Genomic DNA, 10928 nt, shown 5'->3' with positions numbered 1-10928 from the left:
TGGGTAGAAGAACTGCGATCGGTAATTACATGCAAGGGAGGAAAATCAGCAACATTTACGGCAGTTTCATCAGAAGTACTAGCTCCATTATTACTGGCCGGGGGAGGTTGATGATTGGTAGGCAAAACATCATTGAGCGTAAGCCGCTGACGCTGCGTTAGTCTATTTTTTAGGACATAGACACGACGGGGACAGTCGTGACGGAAATGGCCCGTTTCATTACAAATATTGCAAGTCTGGACCTGCCCTGAATATACGATATGCGCTTTATGACCAGCAATAGAAATAAAAGATGGTATATTGGCTTTAACTTCCATTTCTACTGATCGTATTCCATTGAAACACTGCAATTTATACAGTTTAGACCATCGTTCGTTGACAATGGACTGGATCTCTCCGTATTTCGAAAGTGCCTCTTTAATCAGCTGATTATCTACTTCAATAGGAACGTTTAGCACTCTTACAGTTTTATACGTGATATCCGCTTTCCGAATTGAACCACTACTTTTAGAACCATCTCTGTGTATAAATTCAGCAACACTACCCCACCTCAACAACAGTTTCTCAACATCCACAGGATTAAAAAATTTTACAAAGACACAGTATTTGTCAGCATCTAATTGGGTGATATGTACAGAATCAGAACTTACTCCAATTACGTCGGTCAGCCAGTCATGGATTTCCTAAGCCGTAGGTTGCACTGCACGCGTTTCCTTCTTGAAAGAGAAAACCAGGGTATTCTTCCGTACAATTCCAGCCATTTTTCTGCAATCACGAGGAGATTCCGGTAATCAACCGAAATTCCTCCAAAACACAACCGTTATAACGGACGAAAACCCACAGAAACTTTGCACAATGACGCCAGACACGTGGAAACACAGAATTCACAAACAGCAACAAACTACAACTCAGGACGCGGCGTCACAACTAACGGAACACGGAGCAGCAGCGGACACCTCCTAACGCACAGACAGCTAGAGCCGGAATGCCACTCGGCCACGACTGCACTGCATGCCACTCTGTTCGGAAATCTCTTTTCTGGTCAAATTGCGGCATCTGCTTGTTGCTCCTGCGGGAGTTGTGCACTATGTCCCTCTTGTTCCAAGCACTAGACAATCAGAACAGCTACAGGGCGGAGTAATTCACATCCTCAGCGGTAATTGCATTGTCACAAAGGCAGAGCAATTCCATAGGCGTCAGCTTCAAAAATATCGCATGCCGAAACCCGGGATCGAACAAGGGACCTTTAGATCTTCAGTCTAACGCTCTCCAAACTGAGCTACTTCGGCTGGCGTGCATTACCGTTGTTTCGCATGTCTTGCTTCACCAATGCCTCGTTGCCAATTTCACTGCCATCTTCGTCTCATGAGACAGACCGCTGAAAGGCGAGCAGACGAATCACCATAACAAGCAAGCAAGTCGACTCAATTCATGTAATATTGACTTCGTTGCCTTCACGTGACGCCATGACATCGAGCATTTATGAGACACTTATTGGGTTGCAGACGTAACATAAATGGATAAAAGAAGAGGCATTTCCTTCATCTTGAACGTAGATTCATACTTCACTTCTGCAGTACTCCTAAAATAGTAGATTGAGTGTTAGACTGTGCGCCTTAACCAACACCTATTCGTTCGAATAAAATGATCAGCATGTTTCCATACATTTTCCTGTGGTCTGCATATTGCTTAATGTTGCTGTACTCCATTTGCATAAAGAGCTTGAATTCCGTTTCGTCGTCACCACCTATTTTATTGATAATGTAATGGACAAACTGTCCCATTAACCAGTGTAAAGCATTATTTTTGGTTTTGGGGTAATACTTAGTTTCAGGTCTGAAAAGCACCATAGGAGTAATGGAATTGGGTGACGTTCGTTGCAGTAGTGCAAGACTTTTCCTGAGCCAATGCCAATTGTTGAGATTTCCACCACACGTAAATCTATGAATCACAGTGTCAACTAGTTTACATTTCTGACATAAGGGGGTTTCAGATTTCCCAATTTTATAAATCCGCTCGTTGGTGCTGACAATATTATTGACGGCTTTGTACCATGCCATTACCACATGTGAATTGAGCCCTTTAAAACTAATATTCTCCCAAATCGCATCCCAGTTGTAACTCATATATTTCGTGGCAATTTTATTTTGTCCTTCATATTGTTGTCTTTGTCTCATGATATCTCTGGCTGTAATGTGCAGTGAAGTTCTGAGTTTCTCGTTAACATAGCTCAATTCTGTGTACAAGATCCTAACGTATCGCAGACGGGGGTTAATTTTTTGTACGTCTGCCGGTGGTTGAAGGCTTTCTGGTCGGACACATTGAAACAATTGTGTAGTAAAACTGTCGGGGTTGGCGTGAAATATGTTTAAAGACCTTTTAATGAAATGCACAGAAGCTTTATTGCAAATGTCCACCAGTCCGAGGCCTCCATTTCTAGGATGTAATGTCGCAGTTCTTAGGTTAACCCTGAAGATTTCCCTCTTCCATAAGAAATTTGCAACCCTCGACATTATTTTCTGAGCTATCAACTTCGGCAAGGGAAAAACTTGTGCCATATAAAATGCCTTTGAGAGATTGCGTAAGTTAATGAACCTCACCCTCTGAACCTGGTTCATAAGTCGTTGTGAGTTCTCAATAAGTCCCCTTTGAATCTTTGTTAAAACCTCTTTCCAATTGAGGGCTGTCATCCTCATTGGACATGCCGTCAGGATTGTCCCCAGGGTTTTATGGGTGGTAACTGACTTCGCCCAATCGATGTGTATCCGTTCAAGACCCCGCATTCCCAGGATTGTACTTTTATTTTCGTTTGTTGTCGCACCCGATGCGCGGCAGTAGTTTTGAAGAATGGCCCCTAGTCGAATTACATCATCTTGCCCTTTATGACGACACCAACATCATCAGCATAGGCTCTCACTACAGTTTTCCTGCCAGTTATAGTTATGCCCTTTAACCTTTCATGAACACTTCTTAAAAAGGGCTCTAACGACACAACAAACAAAAACATAGATAAGGGACTTCCCTGTGGGATGCCGCGGTTTATTTGAAATTGCCGCGTCAGCTGACAGTTGACAGCTAATTTAGCGTTCAGACCAGTAGCAACGTTTTTTATAACATTAACTGTTTTGTGGACGAGTCCCATTTTTGTCAGTACCTCAAATAGGAAGCGGTGATTCACCGAGTCGAAAGCCTTATTAAAATCTATAAAAAGTAAAGCACATTTGATATTGGAAACCGATGCTAAGGCGATGATGTCTCTGTATCAGAAATTGTATTAAAAATACTTCTATTTGCTGCACATGACTGATGTTGACTAATTAATTTGTCGGTCAGAGGGGAAAGTCTCTTTTTTAAAATCCTGCATACTATTTTGTAGTCAGAGTTTAAAAGTGAAATAGGGCGGTAATTGTTTAAACTTTTCGTCCCTTTGTTTTTCGGTAGAAGTACAATTTTGCTGTTTTTAAAATCTGCAGGTATCGTCTGCTCGTTAAAAATCTCATTGACAATGCATGTAAACGTGTCACCAATTAAAAACCAGAACTTTCTGTAAAATTCTACAGGGAGTCCGTCGGGTCCAGCAGATTTATTCACCGGGGAATTGGTTATTGTCTCACGAACCTCTTCGTTACTGACTTCAGAAAGGATTCCGTCGTTTTCAGAACTTGTCAATTGTGGGGATAAAACACTGAGAAACTCTTGCAGAGACCCCTCGTGAGGTGGGCTGGAGGAATATAATGCATAGTAGTACTGGTATACTGCATTTAGAATCTCCTTCTGAGACGTCAGTGTTGTCCCATTGGGGGTTTTAAGTTCACTAATAACAGTGCGTCGCCTATTCTTTGCATGCCGAAGCAGATGATATAAGGATGTTGTTTCATCATCTACCACCGACTTCGCCTTTGACTTCAGTTTTAAACCTTCCATCTGTTGTCTTTTAATGGCGAGTAATTTCGCTTTGGTGTGTCTGATGTCTTGTAATCTAATGGTTGACACGTTTGCCTGTTCATAGAGGTCCCGCAACAAACTGTAATAAAATTCCATACTGTTTTTTAACTCTCACGCTCTTTCTCTGCTGTATCTGGTACACACATTTCTCAGTCTCGGCTTTGCAACCTTAATCCACCAATCTAATACTGTGGGGTGCCTCTCGATCGAACGCAGACATAAGGTCCACGCATCCAATACCGTGTCTGCCAAATCTTGCTCTTTTAAGAGAGAGACATTTAGATGCCACTGGTTCCTAAAAATCTGAATCGGCTGTGGAGCTAAATTAATGCACGCCTTCATACTGCAGTGGTCACTAAAATACACAGGTACGATTTCTGAATTTAGTAGACATCTTTCCAAGTTTTGGGAAACATAAATTCTGTCTAGTCTACTGCGCGAAGTCTGTGTTATATACGTATATTCAACCTTCGGTGGATATTTTAGTTCCCATGCGTCCTTAAGTTTTAGGTCGGTTACTAGGCGTTTAAGTTCCAAAGAACCGTTAAAATGTGGTTGTTGATCTTTACGATTTAACACACAGTTAAAATCACCACCAATTATAAAACTGTTTGGGTTTCGACGTAATAAATATATAAGTTCCTCTTTATAAAATGTTGCCCTGTCCTGTCTATTACTATTTCCTGAGGGCGCGTATAAGTTAATCAATGTGGTACCTAAAACGTTAATATTAATTGCCCTTCCAGATTCCAACCGCTCCACTTGAGATACGGGAATCCCTTCCCTGAGCAGAAACGCTGTTCCTGTACGTGTTTCACAAGATACGTTAACAATTGCGGTGTATCCTGGTATTACAAATTTCGTCGTTACAACCTCCTGTAGCAAAGCGATATCGGTTCCAGAGTCATACAAAAATTCCTTGAGAGCAGCTAGCTTTAATGAGGTTCGAATTTTATTTATATTGTTCGTTGTGATAGAGTATGCTTGCATTTCTAACTTGCTATTGGCCACCGACAAAGTTGGTCAAAAAACTGTTGTACCTTTGGTATGCTGAAATCCGTTTTAGAACTACAGTCATTCAGAACTTGGTAGCAGTCCTCGTAACACGGTCGCTAAACGTTAGTTTGTCTGCCATAGTCATCCCGCACCTTAGTACTGAGGGGCTGTTCGACATTGAGTGTGTCAGGAGGCTCATCTGGAGCACCTTCTCTGACAATTTCATATCGTATATTTTTCTGTGATTTTACGTCTGACTTGTCCGCTTTTTGTTTGGCTTGGGTGCGAGAAACAGTAAGATTCGGTTGTGGTTTTAGCGTACGGCGGTGGACGCCCTGAAAACCCTGACCTGATTTTATTGTGGCAACACTCGACGCGGCCACTTCAGCAGCAGTGTCTAGAGAGACCTGGTTTGTAAACACTGCCTGCTGTTTACATGCTACCTTCGTTAGTTGTGATGCTTTCGGCGGTGTTTGCTTATTTTCCGGTTCAGGAGTAAACACTTTCTCTTGTTTACACTCTGGTGCCGGTTGCTGTGCTGTTGCGGTGTCGCGGTGTTGTTGTTCTACCGCTTCCGCGAACTTCCCGTCGGTAAACAGCTGATTATCGCTGTTTACAGCTGGGCAAGTTGTCACTGCTTGGGGGACTTCTACTTTCTCGCTGTCAGCAGCTTCCGTTGCATTTTCTGGCAGTGAGCGAGATGTATCAGAAACTGCAATTAAATCCACTTGCATTCGGTCTTGGGGCACATGCAGATTTTCATCGCCAGCTTTCTGTTTACGTACAGCAGGAGATTGTCGGGAGGTGTCATCATCAGAATGATCATCTGTATGTTCAAGTGGTCGTTTCTTGGTTAGTACGTCTAACTCACGGGCAGAGGAATCACAATTGAAGCGTGTTACCAGGGGTGGAAAATCACTGCCATCAACAGCAATAGTTCCAGAACTAGGTACAGGATCCGAACCCTCACCCTGTTTGGCTGTGTTATCGGTTGCCAAAACTTCGCTCAAGGTCATCTTGCGGCGTTGGACTAAATTTGTTTTTAGTACAAAGACACGATGGGGACAGTCCTGCCTTAAATGACCCGATTCATTGCATATATGGCACGTAGGGGTTTGACCAGTATAAATCACGTGTGCTTTATGCCCATCAACAGTTATATAAGATGGGATATTCGTCTTTACTTCCATCTCTACCGAACGAATACCATTGAAGCTCTGAATTTTAAATTGCTTCGACCAACGTTCGTTAACTATATCCTTTACCTCACCATATTGAGACAGGGCAACCTTGACTTTCTCATTATCTATCTCGTTAGGTAAATTTAACACCCGCACAGATCTATAAAGAGCATCATCTCTCCTGATAGCCACTTTACTTGTAGTGCCGTCTCTATGCAAAAATTCGACATGATACCCGAATTTTCCAATAATTTTGTCTACCGAAACGGGACTCAAAAACTTTACGAAAACACACTAGTTGTCAGTATCTAGCTGAGTGGTATGCACCATATCAGAATTTATGCCAAGTACCTAATCAAGCCAATCATGAATTTCCAGAGCAGTCGGCTGAACACGTCGTGTTTCCTTGGCGAAGGCAAAAACCAGCGTATTCTTCCTCACAGTTGTATCCATGGTATGCAGTATTCAAGGGGAGATTCCGGTAATTACCGAAAACTCCACAAACGACAAATAATCGTCGGTAGAAAACACAAAAACAGAACAAATGAGGCAGAAGAAACATAACTTACACATGAAGAAAATCACAAAACGCAAAAACACCGAAACGCAAAGGTAAACACTGGCGAAACACTGACTACACGCAGCAAACGGTGGCACGTCCGTACGCGTCGGCAGCTAGGGCCAGAATGAACCGAGCTATTTCGGCTGGCGTGCATTACCGTTGTCTCGCATGTCTTTCATCACCAATGCCTCGTTGCCAATTTCACTGCCATCTTCGTATCGTAAGACAGACTGCTGAAAGGCGAGCAGCCGAAGCACCACACACACTTGTTCTGCCTCCATCACCATAACAAGCAAGCAAATCGACTCAATTCATGTAATATTGATTTCGCTGACGCCATGCTGACGCTAGAAAAAACGGTGCTATAGCGATGCCAGCTGAAACTCTTGTGCAGAGAACGAGAACCAGTGAGGTGTGCGCCTCTCCACCGTATGAGAGGCAGTATCTATCAGATACTCACGGTAAAACATTCGGCTTGCATTCGCTAATAAACTGCTACACGTCATCGTCTGCAAGCTAAACGGACACATCTGCACTGCCCAACGAGGCGACACTAGCAGTGACACCTGGTGGACGACTGGGAGATGAGCTATGGCTTCTTGGTGCGACTGTAGCGCTGCACTCTGGAGCCAAATAACACTGCACATTGCAGGCGACACACGTGTTTAGCAGTGACGCAACCGCTATGGTGCAGCTGGTCGTACATCCTTTGAGAAGGAGAATACTTTCGCAGTCGGTAGGACTCGAACCTACACTCCCAGAGGGAATCTGATTTCAAGTCAGACGCCTTAACCACTCGGCCCGACTGCACTGCATGCCACTCTGTTCGGAAATCTCTTTTCTGGTCAAACTGCGGCATCTGCTTGTTGCTCCTGCGGGAGTTGTGTACTATGTCCCTCTTGTTGCAATCACTAGACAATCAGAACAGCTACAGGGCGGAGTAATTCACATCCTCAGCGGTAATTGCATTATCACAAAGGCAGAGCAATTCCATAGGCGTCAGCTTCAAAAATATCGCATGCCGAAACCCGAGATCGAACCAGGGAACTTTAGATATTCAGTTTAACGCTCTCCCAACTGCGCTATTTCGGCTGGAATGCAATACCGCTGTTTCGCACATCTTGCTTCACCAACGCCTCGTTGCCAATTTCACTGCCATCTTTGTCTCGTAAGACAGACCGCTGAAAGGCGAGCAGCCGAAGCACCACACACACTTGTTCTGCCTCCATCACCATAACAAGCAAGCAAGTCGACTAAATTCATGTAACATTGACTTCGCTGACTTCATGCTGACGCTAGAAAAGACGGTGCTATATCGATGCCAGCTGCAACTCTTGTGCAGAGAACGAGAACCAGCGAGGTGTGCGCCTCTCCACCGTATGAGAGGCAGTATCTATCAGATACTCACGGTAAAATATTCGGCTTGCATTCGCTAATAAACTGCTACACGTCATCGTCTGCAAGCTAAAACGGACACATCTGCACTGCCCAAGGAGGCGACACTTGCAGTGACACCTGGTGGACGGCTGGGAGATGAGCTGTGGCTTCTGGGTGCGACTGTAGCGCTGCACTCTGGAGCCAAATAACACTGCACATTGCAGGCGACACACGTGTTTAGCAGTGACGCAACCGCTATGATGCAGCTGGACGTCCATCCTTTGAGAACGAAAAACTTTCGCAGTCGGTAGGACTTTTTTTTTAATATACTTGACTTCGCTGGCGCTAGAAAACCTTTGCTATATCGATGCCACGTGCAACTCGTGTGCAGAGAACGAGACACAAGAAGGAGTGTTTAGTAGAGACCCAACTGTTAGGATGCAGCTGAACGTCCATCTTCTGAGAGCGAGAAAATTTTCGCAGTCGGCAGGACTTTTTTTATTTTTATTCTTATTTTTTTATTTTAGTTACCTTAAATTTTGTTTTACGGCAATGAAAGACGCAACGAGCGCAGAAGGCAGTCAGAGGCAAGGAGGGCAGGGGTCGAATGTTCCAAGGCCTGGCCACAATGTCTCCCACATACCTGTCACCTAGTCGCCGCCTAAGTGTGTTGAAGGTAACTGTTTTTTGTTTTATTTGTTTTTTTGTCTTGTAGTTAATTTTTTTATACATATTGTTAAATATAAATATTTTTTGTGTTTTTTTGTTGCTTTATTAATTGCCGACTTGCATGATGAATAGTGTGGAACTTAACATTGGGGCCTGTTGGCCTTAGAAATAAAAAAAAACAAAATAATATTTGTGACTACAAAGTAAATGAAAACACCGCCCCAAAACTAAATAAATTCCGCGTTTCCCGCAGGAAGAGAACGACAAGATGTGCAGTGGCAAACAACAGACGAAGAACATAGAGGCCCTCAACTTTGCCAGGACATAAAATTGAAGCAAGGAACCTGAGAGAAAAAATAATCAAACTCTATTTCTAAATAATGGTAGAAAAATGAAATGGCACATAATTTGTCAACTAAAACCATACACCTCTTTGGGAACAGAGAGACCATGATCTACGTCGTCATTAAGGTTGGAGAACAGTCGGTGCCATATTGAAGACTTTCCGAAATTGCTGTTCAATGGGGATGTGCAAAAAGCGCTGAAAACACCTCTGATATGAGGCTGTCCTCCGGAGCGTTTGATGGCGCTCCCAGAGATAAAATAAGTAGTCGACTGGAACACTAATATTTTTGGCAAAGATAGTGTAGGTGGTGTGTCCTAAAATCCACACTGTAGCATTTCGCTTTGATTGCGGAAAGGGTTTAATGTCGGGAATGACGGCCGTTAGCGGGGAAAACGATCGTTTGTTAGACCTGTTAATGAGTGCGAGCATGTCGCAGGAAATAGCCCACACATCTCGTGTGGTTCTGCAAAGAAACCGATGCTCGAGTGTACCCCGTTCGTCACAGTACTCGCATTCAGAGGACGGAATTAGGTGGATAGTCGCCAGTCGATCGTTGGTGGTCACGGTGCGAGTGATGACCGTATACCACGTGCTTCGCACTTCCGGCGGTAATAACTTGTGGCTGACGTTTTGCCAAACAAGATCCCAGTTCTTGTGGGGATATTGACGTAGTAAGATATTCGGTGGTGGCAAACCGACCATCTCACGATACAAAGAAGTTGCAGACCGCGTTCTCCAGTCGCGAGCTAGTGAAACATGATAACTTCGGGACAAGAAAAACTCCCTGAACACAGCAAGCTTGTAATGTATCCGTGAGACATTGATCGGTGCACTGTCAGAAACGGGCTCATGGCCGCGGAAGAGGGCCGTCGTACTGTGAGGGCTGTTCTCTACAATGGTGGAAATACGGTTAATAAGCCGGGCAGAACATTTCTTTCTGACATCTACGAGACCTATTCCCCCGCGAGACGGAGGCTGGGTACATGTGGCAAGTTTCACCTTGAAAATATGACCACGCCACAGCAGCCAGTGTGCTGCTTGGCTGATCGTGCGTGCCAACGGAGGTGGGACGTTGAGCACTTGAGCCACATACCACGCTTTAGCCAGAATGTGAATATTGATCAACTCGATACGCTGTAGAAGATGTAATTGCCTGGTGGCGTGACGGACCATGAGACCCCTGACAGTCGTCGAAATACGGCGCCAGTTATGGGCGGCCATCTTTATGGGGCAAGCAAAGAAGTGAATGCCGAGCAACATGTGGGAGGCAGCTATGGTGTACCATGAATCGGCGGCATAGTTGCGACAAGCACCTATTGGGAGTAGCACCGTTTTATGCAGGTTCAGTTCCGCACCTGTAGCCTGGGCAAAAAGACTGAAAAGAGGTTTAACTAAACGGATGTCCTTTTCTTGTCGTATGAAGACGCCGACATTGTCGGCGTACGCAACGCACGACGCCCATACACCGTCTACATCGATCCCACTGACAGTGCGCCCAATTCGGCGGAGGAGGGGGTCAAGAGCGATAGCAAAGAGGGACATAGAGAGGGGACACCCTTGCCGCACAGACCTTGCAATCTTAAAGGGAGCCGAAAGTGTGCCATTTATCAGAATGCGAGAAGACGCTCCCGTTAGGACACTTTTAAGGGCGGAGACAAAGTTCATATGAAAGCCGATGTGACCTAACAAGGCAAAGAGGTAATTGTGGTTAATCCTATGAAATGCCTTCTTAAAATCAATCGATAGAATCGCCTCTGGAGTCCGTGTGGCAGCAGTATGAGCCACGACGTTCCTATACTTGCTCACGGCAGCTAGGATACCTCTCCCTGTCACAGCGCACATCTGGAAAAGG

General features: G+C 44.5%; 2 non-coding genes across 2 annotated transcripts; both read right to left on the bottom strand.

The window, feature by feature from the left end:
* Window positions 1-1216: 1216 nt before the first annotated feature.
* On the bottom strand, window positions 1217-1289 carry Trnaf-gaa (transfer RNA phenylalanine (anticodon GAA)). Its single transcript has one exon. It is a non-coding gene; the product is annotated as a tRNA-Phe (tRNA).
* A 6123-nt stretch (window positions 1290-7412) lies between these two features.
* On the bottom strand, window positions 7413-7493 carry Trnas-uga (transfer RNA serine (anticodon UGA)). Its single transcript has one exon. It is a non-coding gene; the product is annotated as a tRNA-Ser (tRNA).
* Window positions 7494-10928: the final 3435 nt, after the last annotated feature.

The sequence above is a fragment of the Schistocerca gregaria genome, chromosome 1 (assembly GCF_023897955.1).
Source record: "Schistocerca gregaria isolate iqSchGreg1 chromosome 1, iqSchGreg1.2, whole genome shotgun sequence".
Classification (NCBI taxonomy): Eukaryota; Metazoa; Arthropoda; class Insecta; order Orthoptera; family Acrididae; genus Schistocerca; species Schistocerca gregaria.
The sequence above is the reverse complement of the archived record's forward strand: the minus strand, read 5'-3'. Positions and strand labels throughout refer to the sequence as shown.